A 25,902-nucleotide genomic window follows, 5' to 3' on the forward strand; every position below is an offset into this window, starting at 1 on the left:
AGAGAAAACATGTCTGCTCATGTTCTATACAGATTTGCAAACAACTTAATTGAACTAAAACTAAAGTTTCCAGATATCTTGGTAGGAGATGTAAATGTTTGTGAGGACACATTGGTCCACCTAACCACTACTACACATTTCGGGCTCACTGGCCCTTCTTCAGGTATAAATATCTGGAGTGATGTGTTCTGTAAATATAATAAAAATAAATACTGTGATTTAGTAAGCTAATTAGCATTTTATTTTAAAATATTTTCAAAAAAGGACTGCCTAATGCCACTGCACTAACCTGTGAATGGACTTATCCAATAAAGGTTCCCTTCACTCTTCTTATTAAGATCAATAACGATTTTCTGTGAAAAGAGACATTCAATTACTCAGATGTCTCAAGTGGGACAAGTCGCTGGAAAAGTGCTGTGCCCCACTCAGAGACCACCTGTGTCAAACAATTACCTCATATCTTTGCTACCTTTATCAATTAGGGTACACTCACCCAAAGTCCATCAGGTCTGCGCGTTCAAACAGGTTTTTGATTTTGTTGCATCCACATACGCCTAGCCGTTTCCCCCTCTCCCTCCTGGAACATGCATCACAACTCAAATATAGTCATGCATTTGATCAGTTTCTTCCCCTTGTAAGCACTCTGTATGTGTGCCAGTAGCGATTGCTGCATGTCCCTTGAGAAACTAACGCAGGGCGGCCATGGTTTGGTGAATTTGTCTTCGGTGCCTTTGGGCCACTCTATACTGTACTTGACAATTTTGTCTTTATAAGGAGTCAATGTCTTACACAAATGTTGGAGGGGAGTTACTCCCCCACTACTTCCCTGATAACATGTGCCAATCTTTTGTTTACCTGACCTCAAATCGAGGCTTTCGATAAACTGCTGTTCAGGGAAATAAAGGTTACAATGCAATAATAATACATTCCTATTTCTATGAGCCTTTTCGGCTCTGCACTTTAGCTGGCGTGCTACGCGCACAGCCCCTCCTTCACAATTGCTGCCTTCTCGGGCACCCCACCACAAATCTGTGCATGCGCCTCCTGCACAACGCCACTTGTTCACCTCGCCTGCCAATCCCAAGGTCACAACACTAGCAACTCACCATCAAACTCGCTGTCCTATGCAGCAATTTAAGTGTGACGTCACCAAGCTAAAGTCTCAATGTAGGTAGATAAACAAATGCACACACATAGAACAATGACCCATTGCTCCCAATCCCACACAAAACCACCACAGCTGTCTTCCTGCCTCTCCAGGGCAGAGTATACCTCTACTCTCTTGTGATCAAACTGCACCCATTGCGTCGCCTAACATGTGAAACGCCTCTCTCCAGGAGATTTAACCAGCCGATGCACCTTCAGCAATCTAGGATAGCTCCAGCTAACCCTTACAGGAATACCATCATCTATGACCCACGCTAAAATGCCCAACCCACAGGAATACCTTTATTCATAAATTCTTGTCATCCAAGCCCTCTAAGACTGAATACCACCTAACCCGAGAAAAGGGACTTCTATCTCGGCTCAGGTCCCTACTCACACGACAATACTAAAAATGCTACAACACACTGATGAACAATACTTTCCTATTATCCAACAATACCCATTGTTACCCCACAATTTGCTGGTAGTCTGGACCACTACTTACGTTCCATGCTGCTCTGGCGCTGCTCGGCTGCTGAGTGCCCCGTTAAGGCGCTCGCCTCCCCGTTGTGTCCTGCCTGGACCCTTCACCGATTACGGGCGGAATGATTTCCAAACGGGTCCTGACGGCCTTTATCCGGTTTCCATGTTTTCCGTGTTTTTGAAATACTCGTGAGGGTCCCACAGCCTCTCAGGTTCGGCAGCACAAAAAAGCAAAATCCTACTTGCAGAAAACCTATACACAGCAGAAAAAGCAGCAGCATATCTCTAAGCCTGCAACTCTATTGGACTTTTGAGATCTTACGTATAGGGCATTACTCTGTCTCCAAAAGGCATGCCAATAAATCATTATTGAATTGAATGTTAGGTAATATATTACCCCTTATGTCACCCTTTTCTTGGTTGTTTAATGGGACCAAAAATTATATGAATGGGATGTGGGAGCATTTTTTCCCACAGATACTTTGTCATTAGAAATAGTTTGAATTACATGCTGGATCTGGAAACTTTAGATAGCTTCAGGGGACTCCTACCCTGTCCGGCCACAAGTCCCTGGTGCTGCAAGTGACGTCCCAGGCAAGGAGATCACAGTTTTATAGACTCAGCCGAAGGCTAGGACACTGGGGATAAGGTATTAACCAAACAACATAGAGGAAAAAGCCTTAGGCCCTACTAACATAAAATGACTTTGCTGCGCCTGCATTGAGCGCAGATTTGCAGGGGCTGATGGAACCAGGCAATTGCTGGTAGGCTGAAGACAATAGAAGACTCAAATAGGGAATACACCCCACAATCTCCATCCATCCACCGTAAAGCTTTATACACCCCAGTGCAGGTCTCCACACACCACCGTCAAAACTTTTGAACTCCATAACAGACCACAGTTCTTTATTTCTAAAATGTTATTCTAGTGTTCTTTAATTTAGATTTCAAACAACCTAATTACAACATGTTTCTGAGCCACATATTCAAAGCAAACACCAAAGCGTTGCCCCATCTCACATTGTCAACATATAAATAAATGGGAAAACCCTTTAGTGAGAGAAGTGAATGAAAACTACATTTATGCTAGCAAAAACCTTCATGAAAAAGTGACCGAGAGAAATAAAGGAAATAATTAATAATACAGATAGAACAAGGAAAAAGAGGGTAAATTACATTAAAATACAGAAATCAAGAGAAAGGGTTGGTATAAGCAGGTTCGAGAATATACATTAACAACATGAGATGGGTCAAAGAAGGACTGGAGTCTAGACACATTGCTTCCATAGCATATTCCAGTGCTGCACAATGCCAAACCCGAACATTCATGGTATATACATTTGTCAAATATATGAAGGAACAAACCATAACAAACGAAGGGGAGTGACCTGTGATGATTTTACTAATAGTTTAGTTTAGCTTTGGTTTGACTTTACTGTTTGGATTACAAGGAGAACTGTCCCCTCCATGGAGAGTTCCATTTTATTTTCATCTGAACTAGAGCTCACCTTTGGTTTACCTGGAGTGACTGATGATAACACATTAATTGAGTGAATTCTCTGGTCACTGGGGGGTAAGCTAGTTTTCTTCACTGACTACAGGTTACATTCCCAGCAATATGTATTCAAACTCTGGAAGGTTACCAGCAAGTGTTCCAGGAATTCAGGAAATTAACCTAACACAAAATATCAAAGGGAACCTAGGTGTTTGGATCGTATAGCCATTCTTCATGGCTAGTGTTGGATGGGAAAACGTGACAACAAGATATCAGTAACTGCCATTTTGCCTGATACCAAGTCCCCTGTCTGGCTTTTAGGCAAAGGTTGGGAAGGACCATTGGGGATGGGCACCGCAACCTGCTAAGGGATGCGGGTCACAGGGCAGTATGGGGAAGAATTTCTGGTCCACTGCAGTAGCATGGCAGGGGATGGCCACTGGGGCCATACGTACGATGCCAAAAATTTAAGCGTTCCTGAGAAATGGCTTTGTATACTCTGCCTACCTCTGGTCAAGTGAACCCCAAAAGAAGTATGTTGCCAGTAAAGTTGCAATAGAAACACATACTTGTCCCCAGTGAGTTAAGGAAAATGGTACCGGTGCACTATAGTGTGGAGAATCATGAGGGAAGTGGGCCAGAGCAGAGACTGACCTGCACAAGCCTCTGTGAGTAAAAAAAGCTCTAACATGTTGGGTACTGACAGCGAGCAAGGAGAGGTTTAGCTATCCCACTCCCATAAAAGCCACTCGTTCCCGCACAGGGGAAGTATACTGATCCAAGACACCAGCTAGCCTACATGAAGGTTTAGTCTGTGGATCCGGCAGAAGAGATGCCTCCAAATTGTCTGGGAAGCATTGCCCGAAATTTAAGCGACCAAGCCAATAATCTTAAGTCGGTACACCTTAGAGTAGCAGAAAGAGGGTACTTTCCGGGGAGGGGCCAGGCCCTTATAAAAGAGGTCAGCATGAGCAGACTTGTGTGGGAGTCCGGTGAGTGTGGCGGTGCAGAGCAGCACCAGTTTGAAGATATAAGAAACTGGGGAGGAGGAGGCTGGTGTAGAAAGATTTGTGAGAGTAGAGGAGGTGAAGTTGGAGGCAAGGAGATTGGGGAAAGGAGGTTGGTGAGGACTGGAATCTCAGGTGGATTTGATTAATCTGCAAGGAGGTCGTGACGACAAAGGAAGACAAGCGAAGTAAGGATGCAGAGGGGAAAAATCTAGAAGTTGGAAGAAGAGCAAGAGGTTGGCAAGGATTCGGAGATAGGACATTGGCAAAGCGGTAGAGAACATCAAGTGAAGGAGCTGGGGAGTAACATCAACCGACAGAAGGGGCGAAATGCAGATCAAGGAGAAGAGGATGCAGCACTAAGAAATAGACAACAGAGCCTCAGAAAGAAGAGACTGCGATGCATATCATAAGCATAGTGTTAAGATGGATTTCTGAACTCTGTCCTGGAGGGGCAGAGGTTCAGAAGGCCAACCTAGTTTCTTGGAACAGGGTAACCTCTGGACAAGCCATACCAATCAGGGTAGCTATGGCAGGCGGTCAAGTCTAAGGGCCTCATTACACGGTAGGCGGAGAACCATGGCGCTATTAGCGCCATGGTTCATGCCGGTAAAATACCGGCACCGCCTTGGTGGAAAGGGGAATTACCGCCCCATTCCAAGGTTGGCGGGGTGGTAATTCCCCCTTCCACCATTGCCCTTCCCCATTCCCATTTTTGCCCCATAGGGCATAATGGGAATGGGGAAGGCGCTAATTACGGTACCGCAAATTGCGGTACCGTAATTAGCTCCCTGGGTCCCTTTGCGGGTTGGTTTTTAACGCCTGCAAAAAGCAGGCGTTAAATACCCCAACCCGCAAAGGGACCTCATAGTAAGGCGGTAAGGATTTATCGGTACTGGTAAAATACCGGTACCGGTAAACCCTTACCGCCTACCGTGTAATGAGGCCCTAAGTCTCAAGAGAGGTGAGGGTGAATGAAAGACCTCAATGAGCACACAAAGCAAGGACACTTACAAATTACTCCAGACAGGTGTTATATTAAAAATATAGACACATTTATTACAAGGCCTTTGTAATATAGACCATAGCAAAGAATCACAATAATACTACATTAAACCAACACATCACAATCAACACGATATACATACAAGACCAGCGGGGTCTAACGGATTAGAAGCACGAAATATGTAGACCCCCTAGATGGGGAGGAAAACAGGCAGTGCACGTAATCTTTAGACCCAGTTCCACATCAAGAATACACATAACTAAGAGGCAGTCCAAGCCCTACGAAGAGAGGAGCCTTATGCTCAATAGTACATGCATGCGCTTGTGCCAGTGGACAAAATAGGGTCTCTTCAACGGTCACTAGCAGCTCAGGAAGGTGGATAAGGTCGATGAAGAACACGTCCCCCCCTATTCAAGCAGGACCTCCACTGGAGGGCAGAGGCAGGTTGAGAGTGCGGGACGGAGTCGCTATCTCGCAATAGCTGTGGAAAGGAAAGGGGCCCTGGGGGGCCACTTTGTGCGTAAAAATGGTCTCCTGCGCTAGGGGCCCCCGGTTGGGGTATGGACTACTCACCGGTCCCCGACGCAGGCAGACCCAGACTTCGCCAGTACAGTCCACTTCGCTGGCAGGTTCGAATGCGACAATCAGGACGTCTCGACACGTGTAGTTTCCGCGGTAGCAGGCTTCAGGGTCAAGGGGGTCACAAGTGCAACGAACTTGCACAAGTCGTTGCCACAGCAGGGCAACACGGTAACCGCGTTTTTCTCCGGTTCGGGCGCACTCGTCTCACTTCAGACTTGGGAATGCCAAGTGTACGAAATTCGGTGTGAGGGTGCCGTGGACACAGAGCAAGAAGTATAACCAGTTTCGAGGGCTTTCTCAAAATTGCAGCGGTAACAGAGCAAACGTCCTGCGTAAGCTGGCCAGCCCACTGGTTGGCCCAGAGACACTTCTGAAGAGGCTTACTTGCAGGCACCTTGATGATGGTGCCGAGAATAGTTGGTCCCACTATTCTAATGGGTTGAAGCGCCTTCGCAGACCTTCTAGGATGATCAGATTCAGAGGGGTCTCGCAGGACGACAGCAGCCTTAGGGTGCCAAACCTTCCAGCGGGTCACCAGCGGTTCCTCGACTTGGCTTCTTGTTGCAGGATACTTGGCTCCTTATCCTTTGTTTGTGTGAACTCAGGAGATCGACATGGTAGTGGTGTTCTCGGCCTACTCTTATCCAAAGTTCCCTTCGCGTCAAAACAGAGAGGACCCAATGGGAGATCTGCTCACAAACACTCACTCCATGCGTGGACCAATGACGGACCACGGTGGTGGCATTCAGGACACTCCAGACTCTCTGGCACCCAGGATGTGTATTGGGAACAGGCATCCCAGCCCACACCCTGGAGGCACACACACAAGGCATGCAGAAGCCCGCAAAAGCTTTGGGTTTTGCGCGAAAGTGCATGTCCAAATAAGGACTGACCTGGGTCGGCTCAACCTGGGGAGGGTGAAGGGGCAAGATGGCCAAAGGACAGGACAAAGAACCTCGTGGCATGGCCATATTGGAGCCAGGCCACCTGTTCGTGCCAAACGCGGTAAGCGCGGATTACATGGCAAGAAAGGGTTCAAGACATAAGATATACGATAGCTGCCACCAGTCCTGTCCGTGACACATCTGCACAGTTCATAAAAAGTCCAGCGAGAGTTTCCAGGGCCTTTGGAATGACTAGAGACCCAAGGGTGCGGTAAAGTTAGTTACATTGCACTCTTGTTACATGTTGCACAAAAGCTGCAACATGAGGAAAGGACTAAGGGAAACAAAGTCTCCCAGTACTGACTGTTTTAAGGGCATGTCAGTTTTCCCATAAGAAGTGAGCGAAAGCCCAGAGGAGTGCGGCTGAGGGCTGCGCTTCTCTGGCAAAGGTTAGATCAGGGTGTAGAACAGCCGCAAAAAGTTTGGGGGTTGACACATGGAGGAAAAATTACATTCGAATATGAAATCTTTCCTAACAAATAGCAGATTAGAATGGAGGAGGGGATGTGATTCAAGCACATGAGGAAAAGTTGGGAAGGCATCAGGAAGAATAAGTAGATCAGATGTGGAAGGGAAAGAACCTCTTTAGGAACAAGAATGCCACGGTTTTGTGAGGAGGAAACAGAAGGTTAGGTGTTGGAGAATGGTGGCAAGCCCCAGAAATGGGGAAAGGAAGTCTTGTACCACACCGAGCTGGTAGTCGAGCCCAAGTAACCCACTCCTTGGTGGAAACTCTGCAACCTGACCTGGTAGAGAGCCACCCTCCTTGATACGGGGTAGGGTGCACCCTGATCTTTAGATCCTTTTGGTTGTGGATTCTTGGGAGAATCAAAACCACGATAAGAGACTAAAGAGAAACTAAGAAGAAAATAGAGACGTAACCTTTAAAATCCTGGTAAGCATGAGTACAGAGGACACTTAAACCTCATGTCATATCGCAAAGTGGGATCCACGATGACTGCTCGGTCAAACTCTAAACATATTGTCAGGTGTGGTGAACCAGAAGAAGTACTCGGACGATTTGAGTCATGTTTCAAGTGTTTTATTAAAAGAAAAGAAATCAAATGCCTAACTTACCCTATTTCTACCTAACAAAGCAAAAACTAAGGGTGGATGCAAAAGTCCAAATTAAAACTCTTTTGTCTGAATCCTATCCAGCTAACTGGCTCTAACACTGTAGAAAACACCCAAGTCAAAGAATGACAAGGGAAGGCTTTTGTACACTAGCCCTCAGCAAGGCTTCTGCCTGGCCCAGTTTCTACTTGAGCCGACCTGGGTCAGTCCGTTTTACAGAGTTCATTTTCCCTAGCGTTTCCAGCCTGGATAACAAATTAGGTGTTGCAGTCTCTCATTTTAATGAAGAAAACTGTTTCTTGAGGCAAACAATTCCATTTCTCCAGGGTTTCTTGAGAACACAAAAGAAAGTGACTGTCCTTTTCTTTTTTGGGGGGCTGGTACCCCTCAAAGTCCTGTTGTCATTAGACAGCTTCTTTTCTTTCACACAAGTTATATTGGATAGGGTGGCAGTCCGCCTTGGTTGTTCAATGTTTTACAATCTTTCTGGCTTTCTTAGCCTTAACTCAATTATTCATATCTCCTCCTTTCCTTCTTTCATGTGTTAGTTGCATATTCTGGAGACGTGTGTCTTTCCGTCTCTGCTCTTGTTCCGACCTATGCTTCTAAGTTGGATAGAACATCAACCCATGGGCATTCAGTTAACGTTTTGCTAGCCCTCCTTGCTTTTGCTGGTTCCATGGGCCAGTGTGGCTCTGTCCCTGCAGGACCTCACTACTGCAGAGGCTCGCCTCTGCATTGTAGTCCTATTGCCTCCATAGGAGTCTCTATTTGCTTTACAAGCGGTGCTCTTGTTATAGAGGTCACAGAAACAGTCCTTATTTGTTGGCCATGGCATTCAGGTTGCATTCAGCATTGTCTGCAGCCAAGAGAGGTAAAGAAGGATCTTTGTACAATTATGTGGTTGCAGGAGATATACAAGTCTTTTCCATATTCATATATGCAGACATGGTGGTTTGGACAGGGGAGTTCCATTCTGCAATGGGACCCTTGTCCCCAAGAGGGGAGGTACTCCTATTGTGGTCCCACTTGCACAGACCCCTAGGGAGGGGCTTGCACAGCAGGTGCACCCCCCTAGCCTCAAAGGGGGTGGCTCCCCTTTGGGGAGCAGGGGCAAATTGTCTGGATTTGTCACATACCTCTTCCCTTTAAATTAGAGGCTCCCCTTTGATTCGGAAGTGGGAAACAACTTTAAAAATCCAGGGAACAAGGGAAAAAACTGTGACATTCTTACAAGGTCATGAACAATAAGAATGTCTAGTAACTATCGTACTCGGCCTGGTGACATTTCAGATAGTGCAAGTGCCAAGACACAGATAAGGAAGGGAGGGCGAGGGTGGGAAGGAGAAGGGGACAGACAAGCGACTACCGTACTAGGCCTTATGACATTTCTGTTAGAGCCAGAGTTTTACAAGAGGTGAGGGAGAAGGGGAGGAGAAAGGAGGGAGCGGAACAAAAACAGGGAACTACCGTACTAGGCCTGATGACATTTCAGATAGTGCTGGAGAGGGGTGTGGGGGCTCCTATTCCAACTTTAGAAGCATCTGTCTGCAGAATAAATTCCCAATTGAAATCAGGCCTTTTCAGGACATGCACTTAGCATAAGTTTTGTTTGAGAGCTGCCAAACTGTGTTGGTCTTCACTCTCCCAGATAAGCTTTATGGATGGGAATTCTTGAGCTTGTCAGTAAGATTGATGGCCAAAGTGCAATAGTTGGGTACACATCTTCTACAGTAGCCAGTTAATCAAAGGAAAGCACAAGGTTTCCTTTTGGTTTTTGGTACAGGTGTTGCATTTGCTGCTTTGAGCTTTTCTCTCTGGGGTTTAATCAGCCCGTTTCCCACAAAATTACCCAGATACATTACAGCCGACTGGGCCAGGTGACATTTCTTTGGGTTGGCTGTTAACCTGACTCTCTGAAGAGCTCTCACAAACACAAAAAGATGGTGCATGTTTTCGGGCCATGTCTTGGAATGGATGATAATGTCATCTAAATAGGCTACGGAGAACCTAGAATAGGATTTTAGAATTTTGTCCATCAGTCGTTGGATTGTGACAAGAGCACTGCGCAACCCAGAAGGTAGTACTTTGAATTGGAAGAGTCCTTGAGGTGTGGAAAAGGTGTTTTTTTGCCCATCTGTGGGGTTCAGGGGCACCTGCCAATAGCCTTTGGTTAAGTCCAGTGTGGAGATATACTTTGACAACTCTAGCTTCTCGTTGAGATTGCCAATTCAGGGCATAGGGTAATTGTCAAAGGTAGAAAGGTAATTCAGTTTTCTAAAGAAAATGCAATATCTCTAGGACTTTTCCAGTTTGGCTACTCGGACAATTAGGGATGACCAAGGAATCTGAGGGCTCAATGATATTATCCTTGAGCATCTCATGCATTTCGGTCTCAATAATTTTCCTCCTTGCCTCCGGGATCCGGTATGCCTTAGGTTTACTGTTTGTCCATTTGGGGTCCGGACATAATGATAGAAATGTTGTACTCTGACAGGTTGTTCTTAAAAGACCTATGGAAATTAATCTAACAGGTCTTCCTGTTGGGAGAGTGATAGATGAGTAGAGATTAGTTGTTGGTCGAGCCTGGGGGTTGTAATGGGGTAGCCATGGTCACCGTAGTTTCCTCCACGGGATTGACCTTCCAATCTTTTAACAGGTTGATATAGTAAACCTGGATTTTCTGTCATTTTTCTGTTTGGGCTACTATATAGTTTAATGGACCTTTTTTCCCAAGGACTTTGTAAGGCATATACCATTTCAATATAATGTTTTTCTTTGAGGAGGGAAGGAGAACAAGGACAGACTTCCCAATAGAAAAAGACTTGGCTGCCGCTTGTCTGTCAAATGGGGTTTTCTGATGTTTCTGGCCCTACCAAGATAATGATTGATAATTTTCTTTACTGTCTTCATATGGGATTTACATTTTTGTGCTGTTTGGGAAATGGGTAGGATAGCTTCCTCCCAGGTCTCTTTCAACATATCTAAGACATCTTGAGGCTCTTGCCCATACAGTAATTCTAATGTAGAGATGCCTATGGATTTTTTCTGCCAAATAGGGCCACGTAATCATAATGTCCCAGTTTCTGCCATTTGTCTCTAACAGCTTGTGGAGAATCCTTTGCAGGGTTTGATTAAACCTCTCGATGGGGGTGATAAACAGAGGTCCAAAAGATTTAGATTAGATTTTTAGCATTTCCCCCATGATCTTTGACATAAAAGTAGTGCCCTGGTTGGTGAGGATTTCCTTGGGGAACCCTACTCTAGATAAAAAAGGAAGGAGATGTTTAAGAATCTGTTGACTAGTGTTGATCCGGAGAGGAAAGGCCTCTTGGTAGCATGGTCAACGATGACTAGTATATATTTGTTCCCTTGTTTTGATGATTCTAGTGGGCCAAGTATGTCCATGGCAATTCTCGAGACAGGGATATCAATAATGGAAAGTGGTTGTAATGGAGATGGTCAAACTGGAGTTGCTGCTGTTTTCTGCCAGATTTTGCATGTTGCTACATAGTTCTTAACAGCAGCTGCTCAAATTCAAGACTCGTTGCGTCAGCCATAAGGCTGTCTGGGGCCTGGGACCAAGCTACCTACAACTCTCTCTCACTAAATGCTCTGCCTCCAGATCCCTTTGATCTTCTTGCTCCAACTCTCTGCTGGTCAAATGCTTCTCTAAGCAGAGAACTCAGGGCAGATAGCTCTCCTCAGCTGACTCCCGCCTCTGGAAAAGTCTCCCTCTCTTGAACCAGACCACCACAAGTTCCATAAACAACTTAAGACCTTTCTCTTCTCCTCCTCCTCCCCTCTCTCCCTCCCATGCTAATCATTCGCACAGCTGCTGAGATTGGCGGCCTGGTCCCTCAAGAGTCCATTAGGGTCCTAGCCATCTGTCCAATCACCTCCAGCATCTGTCCCCCCTGCACTGCCCTCTGGGCCCACACCTGCCAGTTGGGTGGTTTGTCTCAGCCCTCACTTGACTGATGGGCATTAAACCTCCCTCTCTGGTTCGTGATGTCTCCGCCCATGCACTTACCTGTTTCCTCACAAACTGGCACCTCTGGCACTTCCTCTCCCTCGGTAACCCTTTTAGCACTTACACCCCTATCTCCCACCCCCTTCTCTTCTTCTGCACTTGCATGCTCCAAATGTCACAAGGCCTAGTAGGACCTCTGTTTGTTTGTTTTATTATTTATTCATTATCTTTTCCACTGTTTATTTGTTCAATTTCTCCCTTCCCTTTGCCTTGTGGCGTTTTGAAACAATGGGCCTCATTACACGGTAGGCGGTAAGGGATTACCGGCACCGGTAAGGGCACCGGTGCCGGTAATCCCTTACCGCCCTATTACGAGGTCCCTTAGCGGGTCCCTTCCTTAATGCCAGGTCTGACCTGGTGTTAAGGACGGGACCCGTTAAGGGACTTCAGAGCTAATTGCGGTACCGTTATTAGCCACTTCCCCATTCCCATTGAGCCCTATGGAATTGGGAATGGTTTGCGGAATGGGGACTTACCGGGTCCTCCAAGGTCGGAATGACCCGGTAAGTCCCTATTCCGGGAACACAGCTATAAGCGCCATGGCTACCGCCTACCGTGTAATGAGGCCACTGTTTTATGTGTAAGTGCCATATAAATAACCAATAAATAAATAAATCAGCAAACACTCCAGGCTAGTAGAATCGGGATACCACTTGGCTTTGGGCCTTCCCTATCCCCTGATGGGCGGCCGTGAGATGGGAGTGGGCAAGTTACAGAACCACCCTTTGGTGACTGCGAGGAACCACCAGTTGTGTTTAGTGAAGCCCATCCTTTACCAGGTCTCCTCAGTACAGTAGTCCCTTATTCAGGAAGAAGGGGGACTGGCTTGGCTATGACTATGTTCTTCTGATGTTACACTGGAAAAGCGACTGTTAGGTTAGGGTTGTTCCTTTGAGTGAAGGTAAGATCAAATAACTGACTTGTTTCCTCTGCATCTCTCACCTCAGTTTCCTCTCTAGTGAGGTCTGTCTCCCCAAAACCGATTGACCCTCTTTCGTCTTCAGATACAGTTTCCCTTTCTTGGGGAACTGGGGTAAGGGCTTTCTGAATGATTCCCTGAGCTACAGCCTCCCCTTCTTTAACCAGGAAATTGGAGGTTCCATAGTTATGGATAATCACCTACTACCCCGGCGGCACCATCTAGGTTGTATCGCCAAGCTATCCCAGATTTACATGCCAACCTAATGCAGGGGGAAACATGGGCCTGTTGGTATTAAGCATCTGTCTTTCGGGGGTATGGATATTGTTTCCAGGCTATATAGATCAAAGCCAATGGATTGCGGAGAGGCCAGAGTAGAGGCATCGGTGCTCTCATGGGTCTTGATGAAGAGGAGGGGTCCCCAGATTATATCTCATTCTCATTATTCTTTATTTGGCTGAAAGCCATTAAGATTTCGTCAAAATGTAATAGTCAACATATATATATCATTTAAAAATATACTATTTTTAAATAATAAAAAATACCACTTTTGAAAATTCCTAAAAAAGTGACATTAAAAAATATTCACCACATTGCAGCCCTGCCTTTAGGTATATAATAAAAAGACCACAATTTACTACACCAATTTACTCAATTAAAAAAAGTTCACAAATGCTCTTCCTTCGGATAATCGAAGTCGCCACTAACATCTAAGTCTCAGCAACCAGGCACAGTGGATGTATTCGGACACGTTGCTGACGAAAGATGAATCCTGTGTACGGGCCAAACTAAGCAAGGCTTCCGCAATAGTCATTAATCCTGCCACTCTGAGGGTTGGCTTTAGATACAAAGATCTCATTTTATTTTTTATTTATTATGCATTTGTAAGGCGCTTAGACAGCAAGACATTGGGCCTCATTACGAGTAGCGGTGCAGTTAACGCCCTACTGCCGCATTCCGAGGTCCATTTGCAGGTCCCACTAGGGCCGGCTGGTTTTATCAGCCGCCCTTAGCGGGACCCGTTAAGGGGCCAGGGAGCTAATAACGGGCCCGCTATTAGCTCCTTCCCCATTCCCATTGAGCCCTATGGGGGCTCGAACTGGAATGGGGAATGGTTTTCAGAATGGGGATTTACCGGGTCCTCCAAGGTTGGAATGACCCGGTAAGTCCCGATTCCGACTACTCGGACACGGGTTTGGAGGCAGTCATGGTGCTAATAGCACTATGGCTGCCTCCAAACTCGTTATGAGGCCCATTGTGTTTCAAAGCACAAACAGGGCAAAGGGAGGGAACATGGGACAAAGGCAGTAGAATACACTAATGAACAGGATAAAGGTGGTCTTACTAGGCCTTGTGATGCATTCGGATTGTGCAAGTGCAGAGAGAGACAGGGGACAGTGGAAGAGGGTCGGTAAGTGCTGAGGAGATTCCCAGAGGTGGGGGCGAAGTGCCATGGTGTGAGTTACCCGGTACTGGTAAAAAGCTAGGCAGGGGTTACATAGAAGAATGGTCATCTGCCGATACAAAGTGCAGTCCTGTGAGGGAACACAGACCAGTGGGTGCCTAAGGGCAAGCGCTAGGAGCGGGAGGGGCTGCAGGTGAATGGTAAGATGCCTATGACCCAGGAGGACACAAAAGGGCCAAGGCCACCAATCTCAGCTACTGAGGGGTTTAGCATTGGGGGCAAGTGGGAAGGAGGAGGTGAAGAGGAAAGTCTTAAGGTGCTTCCGAATTTAAGGAGATCCAGCTCAAGACGGATAGGGAGGATGAGGGTGTTCCAGAGGAGGGAGCCAGCCGAGGAAGGAGAACAGCCTCCAGCTCTCTGCTTAAAAAAGCGCTTGACACACAGAGAGTTGGAGCCGGAAGAACGTAAGGAACTGGGGAGGAGAGTATTTGGTGAGAGCAGATTGTAGATAGCGTGGTCCCTGGCCCCATCATCCGATGCAGAGGGATTTGAAGATGACTCTTTCAGCAACCAGGAGCCTATGAAGAGATTTTAGGCGTGGAGAGATATGGTCCCTGGGCTTGAAGCCAAGGATAAGTCTTGCAGCCCTATTCTGGATGAGCTGGAGGGGGCGGAGAGAGGAAGAGGGTAGATTAAGGAAGAGGATGTTGCAGTAGTCCAGCCTAGAGAGTTCTAGGGCTCTAGAGACATTGAGCTTCTGGGGAAAGGTGAAGAAAGGAAGCATGCCTCTGAGGAGATAGAGTTGGAAGTGGGCCTTCTTGGCAGGGTCCATGATGTGAGGAAGGAAAGAGAGGAGTCAAAAATGACTCCAAGGAGATGGGGGGGCCATGGACGCTGGCCAGAAAGAAGGGAGGAAGGTGGGAGCAGGAATTCTGATAGGAAGGATCTCAGTCTTGCTGGCGTTGAGGCAGAGGTCATTGGAGGCACACCAGGACGGGATAGCAGAGGCAGTCAGGAATGGTAGAGAAAGTCATTTGAAGAAGCATTGGGTGTCATCTGCATAACACTGGAAGTGGGGAGAGAAAGTAGAAATAAAGTGAGCAAGTGGGGCCGGGGTGTGAGGTTTAAGCACTTGGGGACGCCACAGGTAGAGAGGTGGGAGAGGAGAAAGATCCCAGGATCACCTGGGAGGGATGGTCGGTGAGGAAGGAGGTCAGCTGGTCTGGTGCCTGCTCCGAGATACCAAGGGTATCATGTTGACTTTTTATGAGGATGGAGTGGTTGACCGTGTCAAATGCAAAGGAGAGATTGAGTAGAATGAGAACAGCAGGAGAGTTGGAGTCCAGAGATGCAAGCAATTCTTCATGGGTGTTCAGGAGAGCTTTTCTGTGCCTCTGAATTCTTGGAATCCAGATTGATGATCAAGTAGGCAACCAGTACAGAGTGCTGAGTCAGTTGTGGGAGGACCCATTTGTCCAGGCGTTTCCCAAGGAAGGGGGTAATAGAGATGGGGCGATAGTTGGCCGGGCATGATGGGTCTGCAGAAGGCTTTTTTAGGAGGGGGTGTACAAGGCAGGGCTTCAGGGAAGACTGGAAGGACCCAGTGGCAAGAGAGTGATTGCAGAAATCAGTAAGTGCAGGGGCAAGGGAGCCGATGTTGTCCTTAATCGTTCTGGAAGAACACGGTGGGACCTGTTTGAAAGATGCCCTCATAGATTGGACAACCTTAGAGATCTCATCCGATATGATAGGGGAGAAGGAGGAGAGGAAGGCAGAGGGAGGTTGGGAGGCCAAGGGTAGTAGGGTGATCAGAGTGGGGGAAGGGGAATAGGGGAGGGGAGAGTGCTCAGGATGTCCTGGTTTTAGCAGTGAAGTGAGCGGCCAGTGCTGTGCAGAGGGCCTGAGAGGGAGGGGAGTAGTGGAGACTGCGAAGGGAATGCTTAGTTACCTTGCAGATTTTAAAGAGTTCAGCTGTGTTGTTGGATGCACCAGAGATACGAGCCTGGATGTGGGCTCTCTTCTTGGAGCGAATAGAGAGACGATGTTGCCTTTGGAGAAGATGACAGACCAGTTTATCAGAGGGTGAGCTTGAGGTCTGCCACTTCCGCTCCGCAGCTCTGAACTTCTGCTTTAGGGCTTCAAGGTCAGAGTCGTAACAGGTGTTCCGCTTGGAGGCATGTTTCAGGCGAAACCTCATGACTGGGGCAAGGATTTGAGGGTGTTAGGGATGGGGAGGTGGGGGTTGCTAAGAGCAGAATCGGAGGTAGAGTCTGCTGAGGACGGGGAGGGGGATGAAGGTAGATGTGAAGGCAGTAGCTGACACTCATTTCATCAGGCGAATGTCGGAGAACGAGCTTGGCAGAGCTGGGGGAGGTGAGGCCAGGGAGCTGAGAAGGCCCAAGTGAGAGGATAGGAGGGAGTGGTCTGACCAGGAGAAAGGCGTAACGAGTGCGGGGGAGAGCAAGGGATGAAGGCATCAAGAGTGTGTCCAGGTGAGTGGGTGCAGGACCAGAGGGGAGAATGAAGAGGGAGAGCAAGGTGCAAAGGTCACGGAAGAGAGTGGTAGCAGTGATTGTGGAGTCAAGGTGGATGTTGAAATCACCAAATAGAAGGAGTTTAGAGGTAGATGACAAGAGAGAGGAGGAGAATCCAGACCATTCAAAGAGGAAAAGAGAGATGGAGCCAGGTGGTTGATAGATACTAGCAATGGTCAAGGATGAGGTAGGAGAGATGACCAGCTTGGAAACCAGGCTTCCGAAAGAGGAGTATGGCTGGGCAGGTATGACGGAAGAAGGGATCCACTCAGGGAAGATCAGGGCCACCCTACTGCCATCTCCGTTGGGGCATGGCTTAGAAATTATCTTGTAGCCGTCAGAAGGGAGCCAAAAGCAGTGACTGAACTGGCCTTGAACCATGTCTTGGTGAGGGAGAGGATGTCATGGTTCAGGTCTTCAAGGAGGAGGCAGATGTCCGCAGAGTATTTGATTGCAGTGTGGGCATTTAGCCTAGCCAGTTGAAGCAGGTCACTGCCTTAAAAGGTTTTCCATTTAGGGGTACAGGGGCATGGTACCCCACATGGAGGGGGAGGAAGGACAAAGGGAGAGGAAGAAGGAGTAGCAGGTGCAGGAAGGAATTTGATGACTGATGGCAGGCGTCAGTCAAAGAGGAGGCGGTTGGCTTGAGGACCCTAAGCCATGATAGTGCCATTTCGATAGACATTATTGATATATCTGGATGAAGAGAAGCCTGCCAAGAGTACTTCCTATCTAGTGCCACAATTAATGGGAGAGGATGCAATAGGAGAGAGAGTAGAGATAAGGTGCAGAGTCCAGAGATCTGGAGAGGGAACAGAAAAGATGATATCAGTGACAGTATGTCTGGAAGTTGCACTGACGTAGGTGTCAGTGATGGGCATACCATGGTTAGTGGTCAGGAAATCTTTTTTAAACATTTATCTTCCAGACTTTGTGAGGGAAAGGGGATAGGTGATAGAATGGCAGTTAGAATAGATAGGGGAGATGGTGAGTGCCATAGAGATGGGGAAAACTGGGAGTGGCTGAGAGAAACAGGTTGGAGGATAAAGCAAGAGGCTGCACTACACAGGCAGAAATTCCACCAGGCGGCCTAGTAGCCGAGGATGGAGCAAACAGATACAATGGGAACTATGAGAAACACATGGTGACAACAAGTAAGATAAACACAAGTGATCACAGTTCAAGGGTGTTTATTGAACAATGAAATGCTGTATGCAGGTTGGAAAAATGCCTAATCTAAACCTAAATCAAAGATGGGGGCAAGCGTCAACCATCAAATGAAAAACAAAGCAGTCCTAGTGGTGTTGTGTCAAAATAAAGGGGCTTACACTAAGAAACCTATTACGAAACCTCACAACTAATACAAAAAGGGGTGTGGGATAGTTCTCAAGAAAAGAAAGAAGTGTTCTCAAATAATATGTCAGGATGCAATAGCCTGGGTCTCCCTTCCCCACGTTTTGGACACAGTGTTAGATGGCAGCTTGGAGTACAGTACAGCCTCGGGCTCCTCCAGCACGAGATGATAGTTCCAATGGCAGTTCTCAGGAAGAGTCGATGGCCAAGTCTTGTTTCCTGTGAAAGTCTCTTGCCTTCGAGGCCTGATGTGGTCAAATAACAAAAGTTCCTTTGACAAATGAAAGTTCATTTCCAATGTTCACTGGGTGACGGGATCACCCCTAGGTCCCTCTCTTCTGGGAGTCGACCCTTCTCAATCGCTTATCACATTTTCATGTAGGGTGACGAATTAACCCCTGGGTCCCCCTCTTCTGGGTGCTGATCCTTCCTGTATCATATTCCACAAATATATCATAGTTCCTTTATCAAACAACTTTGGGTGATAGCTTCACCCCTGGATCTCCCTGGGTCGGGCCAGACCTCTCTTGCCTTTTTATCTTCTTGGGTGATGGCTTCACCCCTGGATCTACCTTGGTCAGGCTTGGACCCTTCTTGACTTCATTTTCACTTTACTCTCAAATTTTACGGGATTCACTTCCCTTGTTTTCTCTTGATGCAGGTTTCACGTCTCTTCCTTTCTCTCAATGCAGGATTCACATCCCTTGCTTTCTCTGTGCTTGTGCATCAAAGTCTTTCAATTGTGTGAGGATTCTACTTGACCCTCTGTATGACCACTTTGACCTATTTTGCTGGCCCTCCTACAGACTTCTGGTAGTTGTAGTTTCTCTTATATGGGCTCGATCAGAGTCTCCTGAATTAGCACCCACGTGGTGCCCGTTTCCCTTTTCCAACTTTTCACAGTTCATTCAAAGTTTGTTAAACTTCGTCCAAACTTGTCACTTTGTGCTTCTCATTCACACAGCCCGGTTCTTACTGATTCTCTCCTTGACTAATGGGCTATGATAAACTGCTTGGCTGTTGCCTCTCTGGAGTCTAGGCCAGTACCACGGGCACAGGAGTTTCCCTCGCACCTGCTTATCGGCATAGGTTTGCCCCGTGTACCGCTGACATCTGCTGCAGGACACTTGTGCTATTGTTCGCGGTCTTAGGCTCTCTTCCACAAAGGCTCTGCGGGATTGGGACAAAAAGGGCAAAGTCACTTCTCTCCTCGCCCCCCTCTCGAATCCTGCCGCTTTTCTCCTTCTCTTGAACTTCTGCGTGTTAGCTGTCTCGTTGTGCTGTCTGACATGCTTGCCTTGCTCGTACTGCGCTCGCTTGCTCTAACTTTTATCCCTGTGGGGGAAGAAAGGGCCGTCAGGTGTGTGTGGTTCAAGGTAATCAACTCACTTTGCCTGACCGTCGAGCTGGGACATGTCAGGTACACAGGCTGAACATTAGTCCGTTGTTTGTGGTGTGCCCAAGTGTTTGTGATATGATATGGTATGATAGGTTATTTGTCGAAAAGGGGGAAAGTTTGGATGTCAGAGCATCCTACAGGTTCGGAAGGGAAAGAGGTATTGAAGGGGTTTGTTAAATGGATGAGAATGACCGGGAGGAAGAACAGAACATAGGGTACCATGGGGGCAGTAGTGTTATGTTATAGTAGTTTGGTCATTTGGAAAATGACAATCAAAGGGACTCGATTGGTAGGGTTTGTGGGGCAAATGGAAATAGCTGGGCACGTGAAATAAACAAGAGGGATTGTGGGAATTGTAGTATTTTACCTGAGTAGGTTGGGAGTGTGGAAGATAACAGTCAGAGGGACGGGAAGAAAAATGACTGGGAGTATTCAAATGGCGACAGGTGAAATAATGATTCTGGGAGTTATGCTTTTTGGGTGTAACCGGGTTTGGGACCTTAGAGGATTGATTACGTACGGAGGGGTTGTTGGATCTGGGCCTGAGAGATCTAACAGGAGGAAGGGAGGAATATGCCAACAGCCGCTGAAAGCCTCAGATATCTTGCCCTTCTCTCCTTCTCTGGCACAATACCACGTCTCACCTGGGGTATTCCCCCCAGCATAACCCTGGGTTCCCCTACCCAGGTGATCCTCCCCCACTGGTCCACCCCCAGGAACTGGATCCAACAGTGATGGCCATGTCCTGGCCATCTGAATAAGGGATTCTGGAGGGCTTACAGGGAGAATACCCTCCAGTTTCTCACAGAACACTTGGGCACAGAAATGTGGTCATATAGAAAGAACATACCTAGATTTGAAATAATCACAAAGGCACACAATGCAATGCAAAATGAGGGCTTGGAGAAGGAAAAACACACCTAAATGTGAAATATTCAAAGGCACACAATGCAATGCAAAATGGGGATGTTGAGATGGAAAACACACCTAGGTTTGAGATATTCAGAGACACACAATGCAATGCATAATGTGGGTGTGGAGATAGATGGAAAACACACCTAGGTTTGAGATATTCAGAAACACAATGCAATGCAAAATTGGGGTGTGGAGATGGAAAACAAACCTAGGTTTGGGATATTCAGAGGCACACAATGCAATGCACAATGGGGGTGTGGAGATGGAAAAACACACCTAGGTTTGTGATATTCACAAAGGTATACAATGGTGAAGGAATATAGTAAACATAGAAAGACAGAATGGCGAAGGCACACCTAAGTACAACTATGTTAGTTAGTGATAAGTGATAACAATGTCCAGGACAAGATTTACAGGTAATCTTGGTGAGAGAGCTGAGTTCCAGAGGTACAAGTTCGTGGGGTGGCAGTCTGCATGCTGGCTAGCTGTTCCATGGGGCCTGGAGGTGGTGGTGCCAGACAGGGCCCTTAGTTGTGAGCCTTGAATGGGGCAGGCATTCGCCTGCTGACTCCTGTGATTGGTGGAGAAGAGGACCGGATGTCCAAATCACTGCGAGGCTTGTGAGGAAAGGCAGGCACTCCGGTGCAAGCAATCGACTGCGGCCATTTTGGAAGGACCGAGCAGGCCCCGGAAAGTAAAGCCCAACTGGGTTTTACAATGTGTAGATGGCCAATATGTGCACAACACAGCTGAGGATGCATAGATTTTAAAGCAGTCAATCTTGATTTTTTTTAGGAGAAAGAATGGAGAGCGCTCGTCACCATTCTTGCAAATGCAAGCGCATCAGGCCACAATGCCAGACATGACTTACCTTGCTCACTGATGTTATCTCAGCTGCCTCTGTCTTGTGGAACAAAGGCAGCAGCAGCTATTTCCCCCAAGACTGGCAGTGGCAAAAGAAGGCAGAGAGGAGGGCAGGGGCTTAGATGTGGCCCTTGAGTGGGGGCTGGCATTTGCCTGCTGGCTCCCGTTATTGGTGGAGAAGAGGACCGGATGGCCCAATCACTGTGAAGCTGGTGAGGAAGGAGAGACACTCCAGTGAGAGCAATCAACTGCAGCCATTTTGGAAGGCCTGAGCAGGCCCACGAAAGTAAAGCCCAACTGGGTTTTACAATGTGTAGATGGCCGATATGTGCACAACACAGCTGAGGCAACGTGGATTTTAAATCAGGCAATCTTGTTTTTTTAGGAGAAAGAATTGTGTTATCTCAGCTGCCTCTGCCTTGTGGAACAAAGGCAGCTGCAGCTGTTTCACCCAAGACTGGTGGCAGCTGAACTCAATGCACTAAGGCCTGCACAGAAGAATAACAAATGGCATGTAGTTTCCATACTGGAAGTGCATAGCGGACACAGGCCTGTTCCTTCCCTACTCCAAGATTTTGTAATGGAGACCAGTCTCAAGGTCCCCATATGGAAATCAGAGTATAGGGCATGTGTAAATGGGAATAGAATGGAGTATGGGTGTTAGACTTATAGAGTGCGCTAATACCACTGTTATTATATGTGTTAGGGCGGCTGCATCGTCCAATCAAGGTACAGGTGCAGCCATAAATTATTTGCACCCATAGATTATATAAGATAGAAGTATCTTGATTGGGATATCGCACGCTGCCCAATAATTTATCAGGTTTGCCTCATTATAAACAGTGTGACAAAAGTCCAAAAAAGATATAGGATCTATGAACAGAAATCTGTTTTTATTATTTCAAGAAAGTCCGCTGACACGTGTTTCAACCGAAGTCGTTTTCAAGGCTGATCAAACCAAACAAAAAGTTTCATAATAGCATATGCAGTGATATTTTAAACAATAGAGAATCAAAATAAATAAACAGTGTTGTCAAATGATAAAGACATATTTTTTCACATAATTACAAGATGCCATTATTGAGAAAGAACATTTTTGAAGACAAAAATAATATGCAGATAATTACATACCCAAAAATCTGTACAATCCGGTGTGGAGCAGGTAAGGAGGCAGATAAAACAGAGCATAAGACATATGGCCAGGATATTGACAATTAAAAGCTTAATTCCGAGTTAAATCAATGAATAATGTTACAAAGTAATACAAAGTATCAGTGTAATAACCCATAAGCGCGGCAACCGGCTACCCCAGTTGTCATGTTATACCGAATTCACCAAATAGTGTGCCAGTGGTGCCCTAAACAGGTGAGTAAAGTTATTGTTTGCTCCCCATTCAGATCATATATATCTGAGTGGATGCACCCATTGGTATTACCACTTAAAGCCCCGGGGTAAGATCCCATGCCAAATTGAGATGTTGTGTTGCAAAATGGATGACATCTTACCAGTCATCCAGCATTCCGTGTAATTGGTCTGAAATAACAGAATTCATCGGGCCTCATTACGACCCTGGCGGTAAGTTACCGCCTGGGCCGTGACTTTACCACCATGGCGTAAGCTACGTTTACGCCATGGTGGTTGGCGGACTTACCGCCCCATTCCGAGGTTGGCGGGGCGGTAAGTCCCCAATCCCCATTTACCCTTCCCCATTCCCATTTTTGCTCCATAGGGCATAATGGGAGTGGGGAAGGCGTTAATTACGCCACCGTAAATTACGGTGGCGTAATTAACTCCATGGTCCCTTAGCGCCAGGTGTTAAGTCCGCCATGGCGCTAAGGGACCTCGTACTCAGGCGGTAAGGGTCGGCGCTGTTAACGCCGCCGTAAAACCCTTACCGCCTGAGTCGTAATGAGGCCCATCGTCTGTTATATCCATATGGTCTTAAAACAAGCTGAGATCAAAAGATTAAAATGATATTATATATAATATGTTGAGGCAAGGAAGTGTTAAACTGGAAAAGTAAATGAAGTGATACTCGATTATTTGGATGAGTCCTAATAAAGCCGTTCATCAGTATCATGTGTTCATTCTGAATTCCATATCTGTAATAAATAAATACATAATCTCATGTGTTCTCATTTGCTAAATAATTCCACAGTTAATACGTTGGACATATGAGGCATTGTAGTAAAGCACACTGACTCACCACTAATGCTGTTGTTCCCTACCAAAGAAATCTGGATTGAAAGTGGATTGCTACTGGATTTTCCCAAACATTTAAATCCTCTTTAAATCCTCTTTAATTGCGGAAACTCCCATTGTACTCAGTGGATTGCTTTTGGCTTCCCTTTGGCTTAATGCACCCAAAATATGTTCATTAGAAATCCTCAGTGGAATGCAATCCCTAAACAATCCAAGCAATCCAATCCCCAAACAATCCAGTAAAAATTCCAAAACAATGCAATCCCCAAACAATCCCCAAAAAATCCAAAAGCAATCCAATTCCCATAACAATCCTATAAAAATCCAAAAGCAATCCGATCCTCAAACAATCCAGTAAAAATCCAAAAGCAATCCAATCCCCAAACAATCCTATAGAAATCCAAAAGCTATCCCATCCCTAAATAAATCCAAAAGCAATGGATTACATCTGGCTTCCTTTTGGCTTAATGCACCCGAAATATGTTATTTAGAAATCCTTCCTCATAGAAATCCAAAAGCAATGCAATGCGATCCCCAAATAATCCTTTTCAAATCCAAAAGCAATTAATGTAGTCACCAAATAATACTTTAGAAATAAAAAAACAATGCAATCCCCAAAAAATCCTTTATCAATATAGTCATTGTTTCGGTTTATGAGCTGGAAATAAATTAATTTAGGAGTTAGAATCCAAAAATAATGTTAACTATAATCCTGAAAAAAAATGCTTAAAAACAAATTTGGTGCACCTTGTTGAATTGGGCTTTAAAAGCATCACTGTGGCTTAATTGCTGCCCATTTCAGAAAGTTGCGTTTTGAATTGCTTTTAGAACAATAATGATGACTTATTAGGTCTTAACAGTCATTTATGTAAAATGGCCATGAAAGTCAAGACCATGCAATGGCATATTATCTACATTTAAAAAGAATCGACACATCTTTCCCCCCCCACTATATTCATTAAAAAGAGGCAGAGGTTCAATCGGACACTGTGTACATAGCACAATACAACGACTGTAGCTATCCCAGACATGGGTGCTTTACAATTAAAAAGAAAACGGTGAGAGGGGACCTAGAACTAGTCAGGTGGGGTCCAGCCAAGGGAGCAAGGTTGAGAGGGGACTCGGAACCAGTCCAGGGAGTCACACGAGTATCCAGGCCCAGCCCAGGGAGCAAGCGAGTCCGGAGGGGTCCAGCCCAGGGAGCAAGGATGAGAGGGGACCCAGAACCAGTCCAGGGAGTCATAAGAGTATCAGGACCCAGTCCAGGGAGCAAGCAAGTCCAGAGAGTCACACAAGTATCCAGGCCCAGCCCAGGGAGCAAGCGAGTCCGGAGGGGTCCAGCCCAGGGAGCAAGGATGAGAGGGGACCCAGAACCAGTCCAGGGAGTCACATGAGTATCAGGGCTCAGCTCAGGGAGCAAGCGAGTCCGGTGGGGTCTAGCCCAGGGAACAAGGGTGAGAGGGGACACAGAACCAGTCCACAGAACCAGTCCAGGGAGTCATACAAGTATCCAGGCCGAGGCCAAAGAGCAAGGGAATGCGGAACTACACTTGTGTAGAAAAGAAGAGGTTTGGCTCCTTCTTCTTCATCCGGTAGTTCCCAATTTTGTTTTTCTGTACTCGGATGCAGAGAGTACTGGAAAGCCCATTTCACAAGCACAATAACATGACTGTAGCTATCCCAGACACGGGTGCTTTACAATTTAAAAAAAAAAAGGGTGAGAGGGGACCCAGAACCAGTCAGGTGGAGTCCTGCCCAGGGAGCAAAGTTGAGAGGGGACACAGAACCAGTCCAGGGAGTTATACGAGTATCCAGGCCCAGCCCAGGGTGCAAGCGAGTCCGGTGGGGTCCAGTCCAGGGAGAAAGGATGAGAGGGGACCCAAAACCAGTCCAGGGAGTCACACGAGTATCAGGGCCCAGTCCAAGGAGCAAGCGAGTCTGGTGCGGTCCAGCCCAGGGAACAAGGGTGAGAGGAGACACAGAACCAGTTCAGGGAGTCACACAAGTATCCAGGCCCAGCCCAGAGAGCAAGCGAGTCCGGAGGGGTCCAGCCCAGGGAGCAAGGATGAGAGGGAACCCAGAACCAGTCCAGGGAGTCACACGAGTATCAGGGCTCAGCTCAGGGAGCAAGCGAGTCCGGTGGGGTCCAGCCCAGGGAACAAGGGTGGGAGGGGACACAGAACCAGTCCACAGAACCAGTCCAGGGAGTCATACAAGTATCCAGGCCGAGGCCAAAGAGCAAGGGAATGCGGAACTACACTTGTGTAGAAAAGAAGAGGTTTGGCTCCTTCTTCTTCATCCTGTAGTTCCCAATTTTGTTTTTCTGTACTCGGATGCAGAGAGTACTGGAAAGCCCATTTCACAAGCACAATAACACCACTGTAGCTATCCCAGACACGGGTGCTTTACAATTTTAAAATAAAAAAGGGTGAGAGGGGACCCAGAGCCAGTCAGGTGGAGTCCTGCCCAGGGAGCAAAGTTGAGAGGGGACACAGAACCAGTCCAGGGAGTTATACGAGAATCCAAGCCCAGCCCAGGGTG

The sequence above is a fragment of the Ambystoma mexicanum genome, chromosome 3p, assembly GCF_040938575.1.
Source record: "Ambystoma mexicanum isolate Mex_15411 chromosome 3p, UKY_AmexF1_1, whole genome shotgun sequence".
Classification (NCBI taxonomy): Eukaryota; Metazoa; Chordata; class Amphibia; order Caudata; family Ambystomatidae; genus Ambystoma; species Ambystoma mexicanum.